Consider the following 24955-nt stretch of genomic DNA (forward strand, 5'->3'; position numbering starts at 1 on the left):
GGAATGGGGAGGGGCTGGAGAGGGGACAAGGGAAGTTGCCACTCAACGCCCACTGGCTGGGACCCTTGCCCCTCCTTCTCTGACCATTCAGGTCAACACTCTCCAGCCCCGGGACGGACCTCCTTTGCCCAATTCTGAAGGCCCCTACTTTCCCACAGCTGCTTTGCCCATGACCTGACCAGCTAATAGAAATCCATTCTCTGCAGAAAGAAAACCCCACCCCCAGCTATCCTCCTGGTATGGCCAGGCCTGGACCAGGCTGACTTAAGGGCAACAAATACCTTGAGTAGCTGAACTAGACTCTAAGTACCTACACTAAAGATAAACTTTCAGGCATTCCTGAAAACATTAACTGAGCACCTACTAAGCTCTAGGCTCCGAGTCTGGGAATGGGGACGTGGCCCAGGGCTACCACGTTAGGCGGGCCTGGGTCCCAGTGCAGGGATCTGGAGACTCTACGTGACCCCATTCCCACATGTATGCACACATGGAATAGTATTTAGCTGTCAGGTAACACAGCACTGTAGACTGCGGTCATGGTGAAGGGGCATGCAGTCAGAATCAGACAGCCTTGGACTGAACTCTAGTCCTGTCACTTCTAGCTGGGTGATGGGGAAATTCACCCCACCTCTCCAAGCCTCACTGTCCTTTTCTATGGAATGAAGACATTGTCCCAAATCAGACTGTCTGCAATCTTCCTCTCCAGTGCCCCCTCGGTGGCCCTGGTGCCTTCCTACACAGTGAGACCTACTCATGGTAGGCACTCCATAGTTGTTTGTCTTTGGCTTAAGCCCACTGAGAAGTGGGATTGTGCAAAGGCAAGGCTATGGGCCTCTCCCTGTGAAGTCCTCAGGGGTCTGAGGCAAAGTCAGAAGTAAAGGGGAGGCACCCCATCCCAGCTGCCATCCCAGGGAACGCAGCCTAAGGCCAGCTTCATACGCGTGTTATTTGCACAAATTTGCGTAAGCACCATATCCTGTGCCTTGTAGCCAATTATTTCATTTCTGCATCTCTGCTTTCCAGGAAAGGGCACCAGCAGAGTTGTGGCCCCCTGGGCTTCATGTCAAGAGGGTACCCAGAGTCTCTGCCCCACCTCCAGCAGAAAATGTCTCCCACGGGCCTGCGCTTCCCCTCCTCGCCCTCACCTACCTGCTGCCCCGAACCCCCATCAGGGCCTACTACCCACTGCCTTTAGCTGTGACCACCAGAAGTTCCCAGTACCTGGGAAAGGCAGGTCTTGGCAACTCCAATCATTCCCCACTGATCAGTAGCCCTAATTTAACCAGATTAGAATCTTAAATGTGGAGGGGACTTTCCAGATGTCTAATCCAAGGTCATTCAACTTGATTTCACAGAGGCAGGTAATGGTAGCCCTGCTCTAGAAGAGGGGTGGGCGCAGCCTGGAGTCCCACCCTTGGACTAGTCTCTCACCCCGTAGAGGCATCTGCAGGGACTTCAGGCTCCTCAGAGCATTTGAAACCCACCCTCATTTTATATCTGGACAAACAGAGGCCCAAGGAGGGGAAGAGCCTCAGCCAAGGTCACAGTGGCTGCAGCAGAGCTGGAACCAGAACCAGAGGAGCTGGCATGCCTGTGGTCCCATTGAAACTGAGTCCCCCTAAAGCCCAGTTCCTCTACCAAGTTCATGATTAACCTCTCCATCCAAGACTTCATTCCCTTTCTTGTCTTGCACATGTTCTCCTCAAGATGGAGGAGTATCAAAGAAAAGGGAGGGGGGGCTTCCCTGGTGGTGCAGTGGTTGGGAGTCCACCTGCCAATGCAGGGGGCGTGGGTTCGTGTCCTGATCCGGGAAGATCCCACATGCCGCGGAGCGGCTGGGCCCGTGAGCCATGGCCGCTGAGCCTGCGCTCTGCGATGGGAGGGGCCGCAACAGTGAGAGGCCCGCGTACCCCAAAAAAAAAAAAAAAGAAAGAAAGAAAAGGGAGGATTGAAAATTGAAAAACTGAGCAGGACCCTGCAGGGCCCTCCCACGTACAAAAGCCTTTCCATGTCCTCCATTTCTTATTTGTAGAGAAAGGCTTCAGCCTTCTAGACCTTCTGTGAGTTCCGAAGGGCAGATTCAAACAGTTACTAATTAGAGAAGTAAGGGAATGCAGAATCAGAGGAAAAGCAGTCGAGAAACAACAGTGCAGTGATAAAGCAGAGTCCTAGTTCCTCCTCAAGGGATACCAACCTGATACACATCTTTGAGTGTTCTACAGGAACTAAGCCCTCACCCCTTCCATGTGGAGGATGGTGACTTCATGCTCAGAGCAAGATTCTGGAACACCACCCTGCTACCTCACCGCCAATCAATCAGAAGAAAGTCATGTACCCTGCAGCCCTCACCCCAGTGTTGCCTATAAAAACTACTCCCTGAAAACAATCAGGGAGTTCAGGTCTTCTGAGCATGAGTCCCCGGTCTCCTTGCTCGGCCCTGCAATAAAACTCTCTCTGCTCCAAACTCCGACGTTTTGATTTGCTTGGCCTCACTGTGTGTCGGGCACATGAACTTGGGTTCAACAACTCCAGCAGAGCTGGAGAACATGCCCAGGAGGCTCCAGGCTTCAGAGAGCAGTTCCAGAAGCAGAGTAGCCAGATGAGCCTGGAGCAGAAAGGGGAAAGACGGGTCCCTCCCTGCTTCCCACCCTTGGAGAATGAGGGTTCCTGGAACTTCAGGAAAGATTGCGAGGGGAGAGCTGAGGGAAGACTGGACCTTGCCGCCACCCAATTCAGGCCTTCCAGCCAGGACTGGGCCAGGGCCAAGGGACAGAGTGTACCCTGCGTCCTAGCATCCTCCTCCCATCCCCTCAGGCAATGGAATCCAGGGGATTGATTGAGGCAGAGGAGAATAAGGAACCAAGGAGTATAGGTGAGGGGAGGTGGGGAATTAACCTGTGTTCAAGCCTAATTGTACCATCTGTGCTTGGTTTACTCCCCTGCTGTCATCGTCTCCATTTTACAGATAAGAAAACTGAGGCTCAGGAATCAAACCTAGATCCTTGTCACTTCAAAAGCCTTGTGTTCTCACCAGGTATCAAAGTCAGTAGGTGGACCACGGGTCCTGCAGTCACTTCCCTTCCTGGACTCCTGAAGGCAAGAGATTTGACCTCGGCTAAATGACCTTTCTGAACCCCCTTTATACCCCCAGCCAGAGGTCTGCTTGGGCAGTTGCTTTGAACTCTGATTAAATGTGCAGCCCTTAGGCCTGGATGAGGGGCTCCCAACACACAAGATTCACTAGACTTATTGTGTCCTCTAAGTAGACTTCAAAACACAGCCCCTCCGAGCCTCTCATGTGCCTTTTATGATCCAGCCCCACGGCTGCCAGAGAGAGAGGAGCTTTGGAAATGAACAGCTTCCGGACAACAGGAAGGTAGTGGTAGGGGGTGGGCACCAAAACACATCCACGGCATTTCAATCCCAGCTCTACCACTATCTGTTTCCCGTTAAGCAGGTGACTTAACCTCCCCATACCTGTTTCCTCATTTGAAAATGGGGAAAATGTACCATGAAGACTGTAGGGCTGCACCCTGCAGGCCTGCAAGCCTTGCAGCTGCCCAGCCTCGAGACCAAAGAAAGAGCCCAGAGACAGCAACAGAGATATCAATAGTTTATTGGACAGGGACTTCCGTGGTGGTCCAGTGGTAAGGAATCTGCCTTCCAATGAAGGGGACGCGGGTTCGATCCCTGGTCGGAGAACTAAGATCCCACATGCCACGGGGCAACTAAGACCGCGTGCCATAACTACTGAGCTCAAGCGCCTCAACTACAGAGCCCATGTGCCCTGGAGCTCACGTGCCACAACTAGAGAGAGGAAACCCACACGCCACAGCTAGAGAGAAGCTTACGCGCTACAGGGAAGAGCCCATGCCGCAATGAAAGAAACCGCACGCCTCAACGAAGACCCCACGTGCTGCAACTAAGACCCGATGCAGCCAAAAACACAAATTAATTAAATAAATAAATTAAATAAGATAGTTTATTGGACAGGGGGATCTTACACAAAGGGTCCTGGAGTGACACCCCACCACCTGTGGCAGATGGTAGATGGGACATGACAGCAGTCTTTGCTACTCAAGGGAGAAGGAGGCTACCATTTATAGGGGAATTGAAGTCAGGTGGGCTTATCAGTTACCAGGGACTAATTAAGCTCCATAAAAATGATTAGTTAGTCATGTGAGTGGAGCAGGGCCCGGTTGAGGAGGGGACATACAGAGAACAAGAGAACAGCCATCTTGAATGGCCTGACCATACGAGGATTAAATGAGTTAATACAATTAACGTGCTTAGAACAGTGCCTGGTGTACAGGATGCCTCAAAAACCCTTAGCTATTATTATCACACACACTCATGCCTCTTCAAATCTTCCTGGCCCCCCGGGGCCAGCAGGATAAAGCCTCGATTTTCACCCATAGGCAAACCAGGCCTCTCTTCATCTGTCCCCTTCGTCCCCAGCCCCATCTGCTGCAGCACTTTTCAGAGACCCCCCAGATCAGGCACAGGGCAGGGCCTGTTCACAGGACTCTCAAGGCAGTGGGGGAACTTTCAGACACTATGTTTTCAGACACCTCGAGCTGACAGGAGCGGAAGACCCAGGAAGAAGATTCTACAGTCAGCCCGGAGGCTGGCTAGGAGGCCCACAGTGCTTGCTGACCACGGGATGGGGCAGACGTAGCTGGCATTCATTGCTCCCCTGGGGGTCCTTGACATGGGGTCAGAGGAGAGCCAGTTCCCTGAGGGCTTCTCTGAGGCAGGGAGAGTTTAGATCAGGACACAGAAGGAAGACTTTTCGAAGGGGGAAGAGAGGGACTTGACAATAGGTGCAGTTCTTATGGAAATGGCTCTTTCAGCCATCTGCCCTTCTCACTGTTCCTTAATGGCTGACTACATTTATTGAGCGCCTGCTAAGCGCGAGGCACTTTGCTAGCAATTTATCACCTCATTCTCACAACCACCTGAGGAGGTATATACTCTTATCTTGCAGCTGAGGAAACCAAGGTTCAGTGGAGAGACCACGTTGGGACCCAGGTCAATGTGGTGCTCTGCCCTGCAGATGCCTCCAAAGACCAAGGCCTGGTCCCTCTCCTCCCTGGAGGCCCCAGTACCTGGCTGACTGTGGCCGTGGCCCTTGGCACATGTACCAGATTTGGCCCACTATCTCCCTTATTTGTCCTGCAGGGACCTGGCTTCTTACATGCTGCCAGGGACCAGCAAACATCTACACATGACTCTGAGATGATGGCTCGCTTGTGCATGTCAATGAAGTCAGGCAGTAGACTGGAAAGAACCAGACTCTTGAAATCCTACCTCACATTCCACAGACCTGCTTCCAGGCTGTGCAGATCTCGGGTAGACACATTGGTGGAGCCGTCACCTCTGAGAGGCCGGGGAGGTGTGGCTCATAGGCTCTCACCTAGGTGGGACAGGGCTACAAGCGTTTGGGAGTGACCCAGGTTCGTCTCCCCTTTGGTCACGCTGCATGGACCGCCCCTGCTCTCCCCCAACACTGAGCTGGCCCCGGTCCTTGGCGCAAGGTGTGCTGGCCACTGCCCACAGGAGCCGTCTACCTCGTGAGGCAGAGGTAGCCTGCCTGGTGGTCAGGCAGACCTGGTTCGAGTCCCAGCTCTACCATTTCCTCACTGCAGGATGCTTTCCTCATCTGAAAATGAGGCTGATTCCATTCACCTCACAACGTCTGGATGGGGCTTAAAGCAGGTGATTTAAACGTGGCACAGTCTTTGGCTCAAGGTGGGTCTTCAAAATTGCCACTTCCCTCCTCCCCTTGGGAGCCAAGATCCAGGAAGCGGAGAATTAAGCCGGTTGAAAACATCCCCAGGGCTGGAGGGAGGGCTTATCTGGGCTGCTGACCACAGTGTGTTTGCAGATAACCCTGAGGTCAGTGACGCCCATCTGGGCTGGGCCGGGCACTGACCCTCCTGCCCTTGAGCAGCCTCAGCTGACTCTCCCCATGCCCCACCCCCCACGCCATGCCTAGTGAGCGCTGGCCACCCAATAGGGGGCCTAGCAGCAGAAGAAGCAGCACATGGAGAGCCTGCCACTGGGGCCCCTGGTGAGCAGGGCCCCTGCCCCGGTCTGGGAAAAGTCGCCTGACATGGAGGACAGCACCTTGCACCCCCAATCAGGTGAGCTGGGAACTGACTGGCAGGGAGAGAGCAGGCAGGAGCACAGGCTGAGTGTCACAATACCCCACCGCCACCTCCCCAGTGTCGCCTAGCTTTTTGGGCTTTCTTTTCTCAGTAACTTTGGGCAGAAGTCCATGGACTCATCCTTCTCCCAAGCCCTCCGTCCTCTTCTCAAAAATCCAGCAGAGGATAGGAATGACCCTGTTCTTGCCATGAAAGGGTAATGGCCACCCAGGGGAAAAAGAATTTGCCACTGTAGCACACAGATGTTGCCTATTTATTTTGCTTAAACAATTGGCTTTTTCCAAAAGCAACTTAGAACACCTTATAACGAAGAGCTTCACGATACAGTTAATAGTAAACTAGACACAGAAAATCATGGGCTGGGGGAAAATAAAGCAGAACTTAAATACATTTAGTAAGGATAATATAGTCATGAATATGGGTCTGAGTATCCTAGTCGCCATGGTAAAAAGGGAAATAAGCACCACTGTAAAGCAATTATACCCCAATAAAGATGTTAAAAAAAAAAAAGGGGAAATAAGATCAGCAACTGGAAAGGAATACGCATACTAGTCTTATATTTTTTTCTCAGAGCTTTGTATAATAGGCACTGAGTATTGTGCAGGACAGGTCACTTACTTCATATTTATAAGAATTCAGAAGCGCACGAAATCAGGTTATTTGGTTCACAAGGACCTTTGAGAAAGCAAAGGGGATGATATTAAAGAACCACCCAGTGAGGGTGAAGGCAGCCCAGTACAGGGTCCTGATGATCTGCCCTGGCCCAGGTATTCAGGGAGTTATCCGTTTTCTCATCTGTGCTGTAGACCCTAATTTCTCAAACTTTAATGTGCATACCATCTCCGGCGGGTCTTGTGAAAATGCATTTCTGATTCAGATCTGGGGTGGGTCTGAGACTCTGCCATTGTAAAAACCTCCCAGGCCCCCACGTGCACCACCCTTGGAGCAAGGGGCTAAAGCCCAGACTTCTCTAGCTGTGCACCTATGCGATCTCCCCCCAACTGAAGGCAACGCAGTGCTACCACAGTTCCCGCTGGCCACGGATGTCCAGTCACAAGCCCAGATGCCTGGTCTCACACAGAGATTAAGTACATACCATGTGCCAGAGCTTCCTTAGCAGAATGGTTGCTGCAGCCCACCCCTCCCCCTGAAAGCACCTGCCTTTCGAATCTTGTCCACACTCGTGCTGACACAGTTAAATCTCTCGTGGATGCGCAGTTTCTCATCCCACTGAGCTCAGGGAGCTTTTCTTCTGGAGAGAGCTCATGTTTCAATAGAGAACTAGAAGGAGGGCGAGCCTTATGCAAAAGCAGAGTACCAAGCCCTGGGGTGCAGGGGCAGGGGCGGTGCCCGGTGCTCTGTTAGCCATGCCTTATAACGCCTTACAATATTGGCTCGAGGTAAACCGCCACATGCAAGAGTCTAAGCTTAAACGCCAGGCCCTGAGCACACTTTGGCAGCCTGCCTCCCCATCCGGTGCCTGCCCCTCACAGACCATGCCCGTCGCCCGCTGCCCTGCCTCACCTCTGGGTGCCTTAGACGTGGCTTCATCCACTGGGTCTTCAAGGAGGAAGAGACAACCCCTCCATTTTCCCTCAGAATCCCTACCCCAAGCCGCAGCCCCTCTCCATCCTTCACAGGAAGAAGCAGCTCCCTGTGCCCAGACGCTTGGTTGGAGGAGTCTTACCTGGCCTGGGCTGGGCAGTGGAGGCCAGGGCACCTTCCCTGGGCCCACAGCCCGGCCTGGGCAGGGCTAGGTTCAGGTGGCCTGGCTCCCAGCCAGGCTGTCAGAATACATCCAGCACACGGGTTCTTGTGACCATCTTGATTTAGTAGTCATTTAGAGTATTTATTTTGTGAAATGGATGTGCTCTGTCTCAGCTTATAAGTGAGGGATCAATCCAAGAAGCGGAGCTTCTGGCCTTCTCTCTGGCCCAAGTAGGAGATGAATCTAGGTTCTCTTCCTGAATACTCTCATTTTCTTAGCCAAAGGAGTAGCCTTGTCTTCAGGAAAAAGGGCAATCTCAGGAGACTGACACCCAGGGGCTCCAGGTCTAGATATCCACCAGTGCGTGTACTGAGCGCCTCCTGTGTGCCTGCGGTGTGCTAGCTCTGGGGCAAGCAAGGGGGGAGACCAGAGGTGGGCAGGAGCCCTGGGGAAGCTTCCCAGAGATGCTGGGAGATGCAGAAGGTTGAGAATGGCAGTGCATTCATTCAACAACCATTTACAGAGCACCGACTATGTGCCAGGCTCTGATCCACGCACTGGGAACACAGAAGTGAAGGAAGCAGATAAAACTCCCTTCCCTGGGGGAGCTCACATTTCTGTGGGGGCAGACAGTTAATAAACAGCAAACAGAGAAGTTGTGTTTTATAGTGTGTTAGAAGGAAAAAAGGCTAAGTGAAAAGAAAAGAAATAGGGCAGGGTACACAGATGACGGATGGGGATGATTCGGGCATGGGTCCCATGGAGGTGATATTATTCTGCAAGGCTCCAGAGGAGGGAGGGAAAAGGCCAGCACCGCAGGGCTGAGAGAGCAGAGAGAGGGGAACCGGACACAAGGTCCCACTGGGCCTGGTCGCCATTACCAGGACTTTGCTTTGACTCCGAGAGACCAGGGAGCCAGGGCAGGTTTTGAGCCGAGGAGTAACATGATCTGACAAATGTCTCAAAAAGATGGCTCCAACTGCTCTGCCCTTGGCCTGGCCAAGGACACGAGTCTGGCACAGAGGAAGTGCTCAACCAGTGTCAGTGCCACTCTCCCTCCCTGCTCAGCAGAGGGCTCGTCTGCTTCCCAGGAGTTTGGCCCCAGGAAACATGTATTGAGCTCTCACCCTCACCAGGCCCCATGCCAGGCGAGATAGGGAGACAGACAGGCGAAGCACCAAAGCCCAACGGCGTGGGTGGTGCTCTGTCCACCAAGGTGATTGGCCTTAGCAGGGTGTTCACCTCCCTCCCTCGCTGTGGCTTTCAAGGCCCTGATTGTTCTCTTGCAGAAGTTCATGCTCTACTAGGACATTCCTCGGTGCATCTCTGCCACTCCAGCCTTCAGCTCGCTCTCCAACTCATTGGGAGCCCCTCAGAGGCCCACCAGGTCTCTTTGGAAGGATTCTGGACAGATCCTTTGAGAATGCTGGAAGACCTCTCAGTGTCTCCATTTCCCAAGCTTCATCTCCTTGTGCCTCCCTTTGGAGTTGCAGGAAGGGTGCTCAGAGACTCCCCCATAAGCCAGAGCAGATACTTAAAGAGTACCTACTATGTGCAGGGCACCATGCTAAGGGCACCAAAGAGGGCTAGGTACTCATTCTTGTCTCCCCAAAGTCTACAACCCACTGCAGAGGCAACTTGCTATCCAAGGGCCAGAACCAGGCATGGGGAATCTGTGTCCCCAGCACCTGGAACACTGGTATTGTGGGGTTCCCTGAGTGTTGAATGCATGAAGACCTATGAGAACTGCCACAGGAGCTCAGAGAGGTCCTGGGGCAGGGTGGGGCAGGAGGGTCACCGAAGGAGGTGGGAGCAGACCTGGGCCTTGGGGCCTGGCAGAGCAGCGAGCTGGGGAAGGAAGGTATTTTAGGCAGGAGGAAACCTGTGGAAGTGAGGAAGCATTGGATGCTCATGGGTGGGTCTCCACAGGGTCGGAGGATGGAGGAGAGGCCCCTCACCCCACCACCCCACCAGGTCTGCCCCTCCCCCATTGTGGTCTAGCTCTGGGGCCATTCCCGAGGCCCAGCCCGCTGCCTCTCTGGTCTCAGGGATCAGATAACCCCTCCCTAGGACTTATCTCTCCAGAACAGGTTGTTATCCTGGAGTAATTTGAAGCTCTTTATCAAGGGCTGGTGGAATATGTACTACAGGAATAATCCAGAAAGAGTCACAGGGCTCAGGTAACCCCCGGTCAGCCTCCCAGAAGATGAGTGACATTGGTGCCCTACAACCATCAGGGTCCCCATGTCCTCACCTGTAAAAGGGGGAGGTAGAGCTGTCAGCAGCACGTGATGTGAAGTTGTAGGTGAGAAAGGGCTTCAGATGAAGGCACACACCTCTAGAAAGGTACCCAAAAGATATCCTTAACTTGCACCTGACTCACTGCTGTGCAGGATGCGACTAGCATGGGGGAGGGGAGGACAGTGCCCAGGGCTGGAGGTCATCTTTCTCAGGGGCAGAGGGGTGGTTTGAAGCCCAGGAAGTCTAGACATAGAGACAAGCTCCTAAGGGCCCTCCACCGGCTCCCAGGACCTGAAACTGAGGACTTCAGGAGGGTCAGAGTTCTGCCCTAAGGGTAGACAAGGGACAGAGGAGAAACAAGGAACCAAAGGCCGGGATGCGGCCTCGTCCAGGAGGGGCCTGTACTGCCTGCTCCCCTCGCAGGAAGGAAGGAAGGAAGGAAGCCAGGTTGACTCTGGTGCCCTGGCCTCTTGCCACCTGTGTGAACTTGGCCTGCCACTCAACCTCGGTTATACAATGGACGTGGATTTGAGATGTCCCTCAGGTGAAGGGAGCGAGTCGGTCCCAGAAGTTACCCTGGCCTCCACACGACCCCCTTGTCCCGGTTAAGAGTTGGTCCGGGAGTTCTGCACCCTTTAAATCGGGGAAGGGGGCGCCGATCAACACGTGTCCGAAGCTCGGGCCAGGGGCTGAGGAGCGGAGGATCGTTGGTGCCTGCCGCCCGAGGACCCTGCGGCTCTCCGGTTGTGGCCCCGAGGGAGGCGGCCGAGCCGGATAAGCAGCAGCGGCCTGGCGGGCGGCCACCTCCCCCGCAGGTCCGGCCCCGCGGGCAGGCGGGGCGGGGGGAGAGGAGGAGCCTCCGGGCAGCGCCAGCGCCTCCGCCGCGGACCTTCTGCCGCCGCCGCTGCTCCGAGCGGCGGGCCTGAGAGGTGAGTGACCCGTCGCCCGCTCGCCCCCCGCCCCGGAGCCCGCCCTGGAGCGCCCTCGTCGCGCGCCGCCGCGCGCGTGCCGGAGACCTGGGCCGCTGGCACCGAGCCACGTGTGCCCGGCGGCAGCGAACCTGGGTCCTGGGTCCCCCACTCCGTGGGCGCCTTCCTTCCCCAGGGACGCAAACCTCAGGCGCCACTCTGGCCGGTTAGGCCGGACGCGGCCCGCGCCGGGGGCCGGACTGAAGGGGCCACGCTAAGCCCCCGGGCTGCTGCCTCTCGCGCCCCAGCCCGCGGACCCGCCAAGTCGTCCGGCCCCCGGTTCCCCGCAGCTCCGGGCCCGCGGTCTCCGGGGAGGGCGGGAGCGGTGGGCGGGCTAGGCAGGCGGCAGGGGCGGGGGCTCCCGACCTTGATCGGGAGGCGGCTGGACGCACCAGTGTGCTCTGCCCGCGGAGCCTGGCAGACTTACCCCATTTCCCTTGCCCGTTTCCCCGAAATCGGGGGCAGGCTGCCCTGAGAGGTGTGGTTGAAACTTTGTTCACTCTGGATAGGTGAAGGGGAGGGTACGACAAGCTGATATTTCCTGTGAGGGCCAGGAGGCTGGGTCCACGGGGAAAATGCAGACAGGTCTCGTTGGAGCCCCGGCAGAGGGCTCCGCGGAGAGGCCTCGCAGGTTTCCAGGGCCGCCTCTCAAGCTCCAGAAGTAGGGATTCTGGAAATACCCACAGGGAAATATTTCTGTCCATCAGAGTGCAGTGATGATATAATTAATAGCAGACATTTATTGTGCGTTCATCTGTGCCAGACATCTTGCTTTGCGCACAATATCCCAGTTAGTCCTCAGCATAGGAAGGCACCAATTATCTCATTTAAGACGGGGAAACTGAGCCTCAGAGAGCATGGGTATTTTGCAAGGATACCCGGGTAGCAAGTTGCGAAAGTAGGATTTATCTGACTTGAGAGCCCAGAGGAGCCTGCTAGTGGGAGAAGAGACAGGCCATGTTCTCAGAGGATTGTGGCAGCCTGAAGGATGCAGTACTGGGGGTCAGAATATCCACAAGACCAAAGAGTCTCACCTGGGTGTGCCCCTTCAGTCACCTGCATGGTTTCTTAAAAAAAAAAAAAAAAAAAAAACAGGTGCCTAGGTCCTACCCACAGCTGGCTGAATCCAATTCTGCAGAGTGAACCCCTCCTACATCCAGTCAGGAGTGCCTGGAGGGCTGGGACTGTATCTAACTCATCTCTATTCCCACTCTATCCCCAGTGGCCGGCAGAGGGGTCACCTTGGAGCAGGTGTTTAATCAATGTCTGATGGATGAATGGACGTAGTGGGGCAGGGGCTATCACTGGGGTAGAAAGGTTTCCCCGAAGGAGGCCTTGAATGGTGGACAGGTAGCCTCAGCCAGGCCTGGGGGAGGAAGGCCTGGAGTTGGCATGGGGTGACCCTGGCCTCAGAGCTCGCAGGGAGCTCAGGCCGGGCCATTTGTTCACTAGAGGGTTGGACAGCCAGCCCCAAGCCCGCTGAGCTCCCTAGGACGAGGCCTGGCCACACTGGGACCATAGGTGTGCCCTCTCCAGCCTAGAGATGCCAAACAGGTAAATTCCTCTCCCCTTCAAGTTTCTTGTCCTTAACTCAGGGCCCTTCCCTCGCTGGACGTCTCAGAGTATTGGGCAGGGCTTCAGGTAGTTAAAAAGGGAAATTTAAGGACTAAAGCCCAAGCCGCACACCTGAGCAGTGGAGAGGCTGACTGCAGGGGAGGGCATCTGGCTTTGCAGTCAGGTGGACCCCCAAGTCTGAATCACAGCTCTTTACCATGTGGCCTTGGCCAAGTCCTCCGTTCTCTGAACCTGCTTCGTCTATGAAACCTTGCTAAGGGCTTGGGACATAATCTTCCTGTAAAACAGGAATAATAATGCCTGCCGGGGGTGGTGTATGTGCACCGTGTGAAGTGCTGGGTTTTAGGAGTGCAGTAAATATCAGATCCCTCCCCCTTCCCCCAGAGTTTGTGTTAAAGTCAACTGGGGACCTTCCAGGCTCATTGCTCTTCTGCTCTGAATCCCTCGGCTCACTAGAGCGTGGCCTCCATGCTCCCCTTCTCTGTTGCAGACCTGACCTCGGGCCCAGGCCTCAATTTAGGAGCTGTGGAGATTACAGAACTTGGAGGTGGGGAGGCAAGGGTTGGGGGGACAGGGCGCTCTAGGTGATTTTCAAGTCTGACTTCCACCTGCCTGCTCACTGCAGCTGGACCCACCTGCCCGTCCAACCTGCCCCGCTGTTCCCAGACCTCTGCATGTCAGCCCTTCACATCCTTGGCGTGCCATGAGCACCTCTTCCTTCACACCTGAAATGGCAATTGTCGTCATCACTGAACGTCCCGCTTCCCACATGCCAAGCATGTTATGTGTGTGAGCACACTTAAACCTTCCGACTCTCTTACGAAGTAGACGGTGCTGTTCTCCCAGCCATGTAACTTGCCCAAGAACACGAGACTCCATTCTTTTGAGGCCAGATTTGTGCTCCTAACCACTAACTATATGCTTGTCCAAGTTCTGCATCATCGTTTATTCTTTCAACATTTACTGAGCACTGACTTGGTGCCAGGCACTCAGGACCTGGCTGAGTCCCACTTCTGGCAGGATGAGTGTCGGTTGCCATTTATCATCCCACGAAAACCCATGCCCTCCACTTATTTCTGAATACAAGTGGGGCAGCTGAGGCCCAGGTCCCACAGCTAATGCAAGTCAGGATTCCAAAGCGGAGACGGCTCCCGCCTAGCTGGAGGTATTGACCACTGTGCCTGCTGTCAGGGTGGGATCGGTGGCTGCTAATTTATGCAGGATCCTAAACCCCTGCATTGGCACTTCAACCCAGAGCAAAATGTTTCCCTCCTCCTCAGGTGTGGAAAACTGTCACTAGAGAATTACTCTTTCCAATCAGTCTGTCCTCATCGGTCACCACAGTCACCGGGCAGAACGTGCAACGGGTGAGCACTGATTGTCCTGCAATCAGGCAGTAACTTACTCCTTGTTCCCTCTTCTACTTAACGAGAGCCAGGTGGGGTCGGAGCACAGCACAGTTTTAAGCCTTTTGGAACTCTCCGATTAGGAGATTAAACTGAAAAATGCAGCCCCAAGACTATCAAATCAGTCACAGGTAAATGTAGAGGAATTTAGGGACTGGTGAATGGGCTTCCTAAGCTTTCCACGGGGAGTGGGCCTAAGCTTTCTTGGTTCATGTGTAGAGAGCAGGTTTCCGGGAGCCGATGTGCTGGGTCTGTGACGGGAAGACCGTTCCTGTTACTGGAGCGTCCGATGCCTATGGTGGCCGTCAGGCTGTGGGAAGGGTAGGCCTGTGATTTGACTGGCGGGCTTGGGAGGGTGACAGCATGCCCTGCAGTCGGGGTGAAGGTCTCTCTGAAGCTGAATGACTCAGGGCTCACAGCTGAGGATGTTAGGGGGCTTCAGGTGGCCCTGTGAGACGGGCCCTCCAGGGGGAGTCTGCGCAAAGACAGGACGGCCAGACACAGGGCCTGTGGAGTCACCCAAACGGGCCTTTTGGGATCCAAGGGCCCTGTGCTGAGCCCGGGCGCCCAGTTGGACGTGTACGTGGGTCGGTAATGCACAGGACGCGGCCTGAGCCGCCGCTGCAGGTCAGGGCACGCCCTTTGCGGCTGGTCTGCGGAGATGGCTCCACTCTGGCTGGAAGTCAGGTGGCGCCTGGAACTGGAAGGGAAGAAAGCAAGACGCGCCGGGCCAGGTGGCCAAGGGTTGTGATGGGGGCTCAGGGCGTTCCATTCGGGGAAGCCCCGCCCTCCTGGTGTTGCTGGATTAGAAGCCTGGAGGCTGGAGACCTGACTGCTTTGTAAGTTCTGGCTTGGCTGCCTTTTGTCCTCCCGTAACTTTTGCTACAACTCTTCTTGAACATTCTGATCTGGCGTGGCTATGTGTGGCAAGCGAGGGGAGAGGGGGCATCCCAAGATTGGGGGGAACTCAGGGAGAACCTCAGGGGACAGGGCATCACAGCTGGAGCCATGGGGGTGTGCCAGGACATCCTGTCTGCTCATACCTGGCGGGTTTGCTTTCAGAAGGAAGTGCGGTTTCCTGACTGTGCAGCTTCTCCAAGGGGATAGGAGACCACCCGGTAGCTCTGATGGGAACAGAGCGTGCTGAGCCCACGCCAACCACTGCATCAGGCAGCGGCTCCACACATAGAGCTGCCCAGAAGTCCACTGCCGAAACTCCTGGGCGATTTGGTGTTCACTGTTCTAGAGCACTGCCTGAGAGCCCCCAGCCCGCAGGCGTCTACCAGCCTCACTGAGGCTGGGGGCTGGGTAGGTACACAGGAGTGGAGAGCCCTCAGGGAGCTTGTAGTCAATTGGGAAGCTGAGTGAGGATACAGAATGCTACCAGGCGGCAGAGGGAGAAGAGTCCAGGGCTGCCTGTGGCCCACAGTGGAACGCAGGACATGCGTAAGTAAGAGCAATGCTAAGATGTGGGTTTGGGGCTTTCATGTTCGCTGTCTCACTTAACCATCAGAACAGAGGAGGAAAATAGGTCACACTGCTGGTACATGGCCAAACCTGAATTCACACCTAGGTCTGTCTAACTAGATCTCCCACCTGAACAGCTGCCTCTGTATTCAGAGCAGGGGAGAGGGTTGCAGGACTCTGGGGGGGCTGGGAGGTACCCGGCAGGCCCAAGGGCCCAGGCTGGGTCTTTAGGGAAGCGGCATTTGGATGGCCACGAGGCTGTCAGGACTTCAGGTGGAGGTAGCAGCCCTGGCAGAAGTGGGGGGCAGCGGGGACTGAAGGAGGCAGGGTGAGCTGAGCAGGGGAAAGTCAGTCTGCACGTGCTGGCCTAGGCTGGACTACAGAAGATGCCAGAATGCCCCTGCCCACACGCGGGTGCGCTCGAGTAGAAGTGACAAGTCTTAGGAGCCGCAGCAGAGAACCGTGCAGGCCCTGATCTATTGCTGGTAATAAGAGTAAACCTGTCAGGAGCCTAGGGTGATGTATTCTGGTCATCAAAGGCCCAGATGCCCAGGGTTACTCAGAGCTAGTTTCCCAAGATCGCCAGTTTTCCAACAAGTTGAAAACAATCAAATACACCTGTCGTGAGACTGAACTTGGCATAATTAACTTCAATGATACGAAAGCCTCCAAACCTCTAGCCTCCCTCTGTGTTGTTGGTGTGGCCTCCAGGGTCGCTGGCAGGGCAGGGTCACCGGCACGGGCAGGCCCACCCCATCCATGCTTTGCCCTCCGAACAGGGTTGTCTTTCTGTGGGTCCTCCTGTCTGTCTGTCTTTCTCCCCACCACGGGCACAGACTAGCAAGTAAAGATGACTGTGAAGCCTTTGCTGGCACAAAATGTAAGGAGTTATCACTAAGCCAATGACAGCCACCGTGATTGCAATGCATCACCCACCCAGCAACTGGTAGATTGCCATTTTCTGCAGCCATTACGTTCGGCTTTGTATCCGAGAAGTAAAGGTGTCCCTCTCTTTCTCTTTCTCTTTCTCCTTCTCTCTCTCTCTCTCACACACACATACACACACATACACACAGCCCTGTGGTGAGGCAATCCGCCCTGCAGTGGATGACGTTTATTCATTTTATGTATCCTGGGTTCTGCTGTCTGTCCCGCCTCAGTTCCTGTAGCAAAGAGACTTGACTCTGAGCCACTAATTACCACCAGTGAGGTTTCCTCCCTAAACAGGAAGTATGAAGACAGAGCCACTCTCCCGCAGTGCACTCTGAAACCGAGCATCAGTCACCACCCCGTCCACTCCCTGCAGCCAGGAACTGGAGTGCAGGTTGAGGGGGCCGGCAGCCTGGCCCGTGGCAGGTCCCACGCCTTCTCAGCATCCGCCTGTCTTCAAAACCAAAGTCAGGCTGCTCGCAGGTCAGAGGGAGACCCCAGCAGGAACGGGTGGCCAGATCACAGTGGGGCTGTCAAGGACCCGTGCTTCAGACCCTCACATCAGCCTGTCGTTGGTGAGTCCGGTGAGAGCCAAGGTGGCCTGGGCAGTGTGTGGGCCCCTCCCTCCAGCCCCATGAGCCCCTTGCCTGCTTAAGTGGACCCCGGCACCTCAGGGAGCCCCCGTTTGGCAACTGGCACCAAAGAGCACAGTCTGGTGAAGTTCTTGCCGAAATGGGAGATCTTATCATGTACACATTAAGTCAGGACCCTTTTCCGAATAAGGGGTTTAGGGATTTATCACACACAGTGCCTTCAGTTAATGAGAACAAGAGCTTTGCAGGTTCTGGTGTGTTACAAAAAAAAGACGGTTCATGTTTATGATGTATTTCTGTGGAAGGCAGGTCCATTTGGGAATTGTAAATTTTACTTATCGTTAACCACTTCTGGGTTGGTTTCTCAGAGAACGACTGGTGTAAGTCATCAAACCGGATTTTTCTAGAATGTTTCAAAAATCTAAATGTCTGGATAAAGCCCTAAAAATTATTCATTCACTTCTATTTTGCAAGCGCTGTGGTGATAAACCTCTCTTTTCTGTCCAACCAAACTTGCACATGTGTGTATTTGTGTGTGTACAGGCTTGTATGAGCGTGTACGCACCGTGCTTCTTGTATTCTCTTTTGTAGGAGCTTCTCAGCCTTCTTTTTAAAACTATAATGATTTTTTAATGATGTCTAAATAACGATTCCAGGCAGTATTACAAGAAATGTAACAGTAAAATGTTTGTAAGAGTCCATCAGAAAGGCAAAATGCCCACAGAGAAAATAGAAATGCACCAATTAAGAATGTGTGTGGCTATGACCCAGCTTTTCAACCTGGATTTGAGACTGGCATCTTCTATGCTGTCTCCCCTCAAGTCAGCTGTCGGCAGGGAGGGTGTGTGTGTGTGAGGGGCACCTGGACTCAGGTAGCACCTCCTTCTTGCCCCCTGGACCCATTAACCTGAGATCAGCGAGGGAGGGCCTGCGCTGCCTTGGTTTAGAATCTAGGAGAAGAGGGCAGCCCCAGATTTGCAGATACAGCCTGAGAACGAGAGGCTGGAAAGTATGAGTTTGGGCAGCTCAGCAGGGCAGAGGGAGAGCCACAAGGAAGCCAAGACCACCACCTCAGAGCCCCATGTAGACCAGGTAACCGGCTATGACTCATGCCCACGGCCACGAGCTGCCCAGCCTCACTGCCCCAGAGGCAGCTTGAATGCAGGGACTGGACGGGACTAGGGCAAGAGCCAACAGTGGGGCCTCAACCTCAGTTTTCTCATCTGTAAAATGGAAGTAATGATCCCCTGAGTGTACAAGTCCACAGTCAGAGTCTCCCCACCGTTTGAGTCAGGCCTCGCCTCACAGTAAGTTCTCTTCTTTGACTCCTGATCGACGGTGATGTGGCAGCTGCCAAGCACTTGTTGGATGCCGGGATGTGACCTCCCAGCTGCATCCCGGTAGGGGAGGGCAGGCGAACCTTAGAGCCCCGGGAAGTCCTGGGATTTCTACATGATGTGGCTTCAGGGGCAGTCATGTGGAGGGAAGGGGGAACTAGGGGACTTCCCTGAAAGCTGCTTCTATTTGCATAGCAAGTAGCCGGCTTTTTACTTCGATTATTTGTTTCAGATCTATAAAATGGGAACGATTTTGTAGGAGGTGTTATTCACTTTACCTGACCGGGAAATGTAAATTATTCATACCAAGGGTATTAGTTTTCATACTAACATTAGCACATGGGGAGGGGTGACGGAGATTAAAGGGGGCTAGGGACCCCACCGCCATCCACCGCTTGGACCTCTAAGTCCAAGTAGGTACTAAGGAAAGTACCTGCCATCGTGTGCTGGTTCCATCCTGTTACCTGTGCTGCAGAGAGCCAAGGGAACTAGGGGAGGGGCATTCATCCTGCCTCGAAGGGGAGGTAGGGTGAGGACTTCACAGAGGAGTGGCCTTTCTGCCTCACTGTGAATTTTGTCCTTTGGAGGAAAAGGAATTTCCAGGCACAGAGATTAAATCTATGACTTGAGCGGGGGGAAAAAAGCATAAGGAGGGATGGCCAGAGTCGAGACTATAGATCAGGTGGGCCTTGGTTGGGAAAAGCCACAGAGGCCATCTGCCAGAAGCTGCAGCTGGGCCTCACCTGCCCCAGATGCTTCTCCCTGATGGAGACTGGGCAGACCGCTCTACCCCCTGGCTCAGAGGCTCACTGGGCCCTGGAGCCATCGACCCAGCATCCCTGAAGCCTCCTTCCCTGGGTATGCACTTACCAGGCTGCACCCTGATGTGCCTCGGGTATGGGGTTTGATTTCCTACTTTTGCCAGCGTTGCATAAGCTAAGCTGCATTTGTGTTATTCTGTTTATTTGCAGTGTTTAAGCACAGCTGTGCATTGGTCTTCTGTGTTACGAAGTTCATCCAATAGTGAAATGTCTGGCCAGTTCTAACAGTATGGCCAGGCTACCGCAGGGACTCGAAACGCATTGTATGATTGAATCCCCACTGGGTGCAGGAGGACCCCAGCTAGGTTCTGGGGATAACAGCCGGGACTCACTCAAGCGCACTCTGCCCTCAGGCACAGAATCTAGCAGTTAAGTCATTCAAGCCACAAACATTGATTGAGCACCTACATGGTGCCAGGCCCCAGGCTGGATGCTAGAGACACAGAAATGAGTTGCAAGTGGCCCCCAGTCTGGCGGGGTGACAGATGAGTGAACCGGTGTGTGCAGTCAATGGTAATGTGACAAGAGTGCGGAGGCCACCTGGAAAAGGTGGCCCATCAGCAGGGCAGAGCTGGGGAAGCATATGCACCCCAGCCCAAGAAACTGGCCGCGTGAGGCAGGCTGAGCTCCTTGGCAGGAGCCCCGGGAGCTGCCTCTCTCTGGCTTGGCTGCCTGCCTCTGCCCCTTTCCCGTCCTCCAGCCTCCCCAGGAGCAGGGTGCCCATTGCTGAATCCGCAGATTTACACCACGGCAAGGGGGGAGGTGGGGACAGCAACATCCCACGAGACCCATCTGGTCCCAGGGCTTGCAGCAGCGGGTGTCCCTGGAAAGCAAGAAGCCACCCAACCCCAGGTGCTGAGGCTGCAGGTTCAGCGGCCACTGCCGATAGCCTCTAGCCTGGCGGGATTAAGGGGTCCAGGGAGCTGGCTGCTTCCACATGCCAGCGCCCTGACCTCCCTGGGCAGAGACAGGCATTCCTCCCTGGCTGCCACAGAGCTGGGCACGCCCTCTTGCAAGCACTTTTCTCTTGGCTGCGGGGTGTAGCTGGCCTTTCCCCTAAGAGTCCCAAGAGGACAAGCCGTCTTCTAGCCACCTGCCAGAACACCCGCTGGGTACACAGTGGGTACTCAGGGAATAACAAATGAGGAAATTTTTCGGACGAGCATTGGCAGGACCAACCTTTGCATAAAACGGTACAGGCTGTGCACTGTGCAGCTCCAGAGGGCCCTGTTCACACGGATCACAATGTAAATCACGCCCCTGGGGTTGTGCAGCATGGGGACCCTAGCATCTTCCCGCTTTGCGCCCCTGGTCTTGGCGCTGACCACCGACTCCCTCCCCTTCGCAACCAGCACTGACCACCCTCCTGCCTCTGCGCCCGTGAGCACTTGCTCCGGGCCTGGCTATTAAATCTTAGTGAAAGAAAGTCATGAATATGGTGTCAGGCCGTCTGAATTCTAGGTCATCCAGGAAACTCATACTCTGGGATAATCACCCCAGTTGTTGTGTTGGGGGCTCCTGGGTCCCCGGGATCTGTGTGGTCTCCCAGTTCTACTACCCTCTTCACCCTCAGCCTGCAGTGGGCCTGGTGACCCACGTACAGGAGGGGAGGGGACTGTGGGAGCGATTCTCCTGGAGGGTTTGCCTCGTTGGCTGAGTGGTCAATGCCGCCATGGCCTGGACCACCTTCTCCTTACCAGAAGGAGCCAGCTTTGGGAGGCCAGGGTGTGCAGCAATGGGGCACACACACCTGACCCTCAAGACCAAGAGGAGCATAAGGGGAGATACTGATACAAGGGGCCCTGTGGGTCAGGGAGGGCTTTATGGAGAGCTGGGCCCGACTATAAGAATTCGAGAAGTGATGCATTAATTCACTCACCCCTCACATAGACCTTTTGTGAACATCTACTGCAGTGATTTTCAGCCGGGGGTCCTATGACCGGCAGCATCAGAAATCCTGGGGAAGGCCTTCCCTGGTGGCGCAGTGGTTGAGAGTCCGCCTGCCGATGCAGGGGACCCGGGTTCGTGCCCCAGTCCGAGTGTATCCCACATGCCGCGGAGCGGCTGGGCCCGTGAGCCATGGCCGCTGAGCCTGCACGTCCGGAGCCTGTGCTCCGCAACAGGAGAGGCCACAACAGCGAGAGGCCCATGTACAGCAAAAAAAAAAAAAAAAAAAAAGAAATCCTGGGGATGCAGCCCAGCAGTATGTTTTAACAGGCCCACCAGATGACTCCAGTGTAGCTCAGGCTTGACCTAATGGCACTGGGCTAAGTGCTGGGATTACAGAAGTGAGTTTTACTCTTTTCTCGCCCTCAAGGAACTTGGAGTCCGGGGAGGAGACAGGCAGGAAGGAGAGAAATACTGTCAGTGGGAAAGGGCTGTTCTCAAGGGGTGGGAAGGCAGAGAGGCAGCTAGTAGGGTTTGATCCAGGAGCTGGGGATGCTGGTGAGGAAGGGTGGCCGGGGACCTCAATGGCATGAGGAGCCATTAGGGAACCCGGCAGGGAGCCCGGTGTTGGGACTAGCAACCCCTAGAGGGCTCGCTGCCCAGTCCCAGACCACCCTGGTGCCCTGCCACTGACCACCAGCCTCTCCCTACTATACCCCTCCCTGCTCTACTGCCCCCCTCTTCTTACCTCTTCCTGAGTCCCAAAGAGCAGCAAGTCTTTTCCTCCAGTTGTCTTGGTGAGAAATGTGTGCAGATCTCCAGACCATTATCTCAGAGCTTATTTTTAGAAAATTTTAGAGTAAATTTTTCCATTCAGCAGAGAACACCATGTATTGATTTAGGTGCTTCTATTTATGCGTTACACAGACCAAAGGTTTTTAAAAATCCTAGGCAGAAAGGAACATCTTGAAAATTGTGTGACTTTAACAGGCTCAGACCATGGCACTTGGCTTATCTCATCTAATCCTTCCTACATTTCATTCAGGTAAGTAACAGCACTCCATTGTACAGATGAGGAAACTGAGGCTCAGAGAGGTAAAGTGACTTGCCAAAGCCACCCAGCTAATAAGGGGCGCAGCTGAAATATGACCCCATAGCTGCCTGGGTTCTTGCTGGCCTATCTCGCAGTTTACGAAGGCGTCTGATCCTGAGTAAATCCAGAGCATCCAGATGTTTTCCTGAGACCACGTTCTGCTGGGCAAGCTTCCCCATGACCAGTGATGGCTCTCGGGGGCTGATCTTCTGCCTCATTAAGGAGGGACTGAGTTTGGTGGGGAAAGACGAATGGATCAGACCTAACGCAAGCAGATTTGCAGTTGTGTGCCAGTTTCTAGCCATATGTCTTTATATAAACCCTCAGCCACTTGGATGAATGACAGATGATGCCTGCCAGTCCCCTCTCACTGGAACACATCTGTCCTATTCACTGACCCACCCTGGGAGCTGGCAGGGTGGGCCGCAGACCTCAGTACCCTTCCTTGCATGCCGTCCAGCGTGGCTCTAGAACAGCTGTCTGCTGGCATGGGGTGGAGTGCAGAGAAGTAGCTGTGTGGGCAAAAGCTGCAGGGTCCACTCAGTAGCCAAGAGGGCTGTTTAGCCCATGGTACCATCTCCCCTACACCAACATAAGCCTCACTTTGCTAGAGTTCCTGGGGCTTAGAAACCTCAAATTTTGGAAAACAGCTAGGAAATAAATTTGGAAGGTTGCAGAATCACCAGCATTGATGTCACAAAATTCACGCATTAAGCTCACTGAAGAGTCCTTAAACTCTCACCAAAGCATGTTTATTCTTAGTTTACACACATTAATAACAGGCTGTGTGGTATCTCAGCTTTTTTTTTTTTTTTTTTTTTTTTTTTTTTTTTTTGCGGTACGTGGGCCTCTCACTGTTGTGGCCTCTCCCGTTGCGGAGCACAGGCTCCGGACGCCCAGGCTCAGCGGCCATGGCTCACGGGCCCAGCCGCTCCGCAGCATGTGGGATCCTCCCGGACCAGGGCATGAACCCGTGTCCCCTGCATCGGCAGGTGGACTCTCAATCACTGCGCCACCAGGGAAGCTCTCAGCTTTTCTGTAACAACTTTAATGAGCTATAATTCACATGCTATATAATTCATCCATTTAAAGTAAACAACCAGTGGTTTTTCGTGTATGCACAGAGCTGTACAACCATCACTACAGTCAATTTTAGAACATTTTCATCACTTCCAAAAGAAACCCTGTATCATTTTCCCCACCCCTTCTCCCCTTACTCCCTGGCAGCCTCTCTTCTACTTTCTGTCTCTATAGATTTGCCTATTTCTAGGCATTTCATATAAATGGAATCATACAATATGTGACCTTTTGTGACTGGCTCCTTTCATTTAGCATAATATTTTCAGGGTTCATCATGTTGTAGCATGTATCAGTACCTCATTCCTTTTCATTACTGAATATTATTCTATTGTGTGCATAAACTACATGTTGTTGATGCATCCGTCAGCTGATGGTCATTGTGTTGTTTCCACTCTTTGGGTATTGTGAATGTGCTACTAGGAACATTGGTGCACCTATTTTTTTTTTTTTTTTTTAAACTGGGCCAACCTTTTTTTTTTTTTTAACCCCACATTTGTTTATTTATTTATTTTTTGGCTGTGTTTGGTCTTCGTTTCTGTGCGAGGGCTTTCTCTAGTTGTGGCGAGCGGGGGCCGCTCTTCATCGCGGTTCGCGGGCCTCTCACTATCGCGGCCTCTCTTGTTGCGGAGCACAGGCTCCAGACGCGCAGGCTCAGTAGTTGTGGCTCACGGGCCTAGTTGCTCCGTGGCATGTGGGATCTTCCCAGACCAGGGCTCGAAACCGTGTCCCCTGCAGTAGCAGGCAGATTCTCAACCGCTGCGCCACCAGGGAAGCCCGGGTGCACATATTTTTGTCTGTACATATGCTTTCATTTCTCTAGGTTGTATATGTTCCTAGGAGTGGGATTGCTGGGGCATATAGAAACTCTGTGTTTAACTTTTTGAGGAACTTCCAGACTCTTTTCCCTAGTGGCTACACCATTTTTCTTTCCCACTAGCAGTGGATGAGGGTTCTGATTTCTCTACATCCTCACCAACACTTATTTTCTCTGTCTTATTTTGATTAAGCCATCCTAGTGGGTGTAAAGAGGTAACCCATGGTTTTAATTTGCATTTCCCTGGTGGTTATTATATTGAGCATCCTTTTATGTGCTTATTGACAGCTAGTATATCATTGGAGAAATGTCTACTCAAATCCTTTGCCCATTTTTATATAGGTTGTCTTTTTAATATTGAGTTGTAAGAGTTCTTTATATATTTAGAAACAAGTCCCTTACCAGATATATGATTTGTAAAATTGGTCTCTCATTCTGTGGGTTGTCTTTTCACTTTCTTGATAGTGTGTTATCTGTAATTCTTGTCCACAGCAAATGAGCAGGACCTGGGTGGGCTTTAATTAAGAGGCCAGCAGGCTGACAGCTGTGATAAATATCCTGACAATGAGGGAGGATATAAGGCTATAAAACTTTCCTATGAAAACAAGACGAGACTCAAGAACATCCCTTCTTGCAGCTCAGGTTGATCTCTGGGTGAGGACCTGACTGCTTTCTCTTGAAATATGCACTGCATTTTGGAAGAATTTCTGCCCCCAAAGGACAAAATAGAGTAAGGTGTGAAGCTGTAAGCTCCCGTGATATGTATCTCCGGTCACAGATATGCACGGAACTTCTGCAGTGTGCCAGGCACAGAGCTGGGTTTTGGAGTCAGGCCATGGAACGAGCATGGTGATCTCTATCTACC

At 53.6% G+C, this 24955-nt stretch overlaps 1 protein-coding gene across 1 annotated transcript in view; it reads left to right on the forward strand.

Moving 5' to 3' along the window:
* The first annotated feature begins 10984 nt into the window (after positions 1 to 10984).
* Positions 10985 to 24955, forward strand: part of STEAP3 (STEAP3 metalloreductase) — a 42887-nt gene continuing 28916 nt past the window's right edge. The window contains 1 exon segment of the mRNA XM_032637868.1: positions 10985 to 11048. The gene's annotated coding sequence lies outside the window, so the exon portion shown is untranslated.

Source organism: Phocoena sinus, chromosome 7 (assembly GCF_008692025.1).
Source record: "Phocoena sinus isolate mPhoSin1 chromosome 7, mPhoSin1.pri, whole genome shotgun sequence".
Taxonomy (NCBI): Eukaryota; Metazoa; Chordata; class Mammalia; order Artiodactyla; family Phocoenidae; genus Phocoena; species Phocoena sinus.